The sequence below is a fragment of the Chrysochloris asiatica genome, unplaced genomic scaffold (assembly GCF_000296735.1).
Source record: "Chrysochloris asiatica unplaced genomic scaffold, ChrAsi1.0 scaffold00057, whole genome shotgun sequence".
NCBI lineage: Eukaryota > Metazoa > Chordata > Mammalia > Afrosoricida > Chrysochloridae > Chrysochloris > Chrysochloris asiatica.
The window spans coordinates 11,033,976-11,034,662 of record NW_006408575.1 but is presented as its reverse complement, the minus strand read 5'-3'; positions in this window follow the sequence as shown (position 1 = coordinate 11,034,662).

Sequence of the window (687 nt, the reverse complement as noted above, 5' to 3'; positions counted from 1 at the left end):
TTGGTCAGGCCTATTAGAACAAGGACCCCCCTCCAGCTCAGGATGAATGTGCTTACACTCCTGGGATTGTTTCCTTATGTGTAAAAGTGGGGCTAAAACAAGGCTGCTCTGTTACTCACTTTTTCATAAAACATTTGCTGAGAACTTACTCAGAGTTACAATTCTCAATCTTTCTTCTCAAGGAATTTGCAATCAGGGAGATGAGGATGGGGGACAGAAGCCAGAGGCAAGAAAATCAATATAAGATAAGGTCCTTAGCTCATTGACTGGCACATAGAAAGTTCGTGTCACAATTATTGTGTCCAGTGTGGTGGGAGCCCAGGAGACGGCTATTTAGATCACAGTGAGGGTGGGGGATACCAGGGGAATTAAGGTAAGCTTTCAAGCAAGATGATCATTAACTGATTTTTCAAATCGCTGTTGAGCTTTACCACCACTCACCTGTCAGTTTGTCATACTGTGGTGTCCTGTGAGTTGCTGTGCCACCAGTATTTTAAATACCAGCAGGGTCACCCATGGTGAACAGGTTTCAAATGAGCTTCTAGACGAAGACAGACTAGGAAGAAAGAGTGACAAACTAATTCCAGATATTCAGTCATTGAAAACCTTATGAATAGCAGAGAAACACTGTCAGATATAGTGCAAGAAAATGAGCCCCTCAGGTTGGCAGGCACTCAAAATGGTACT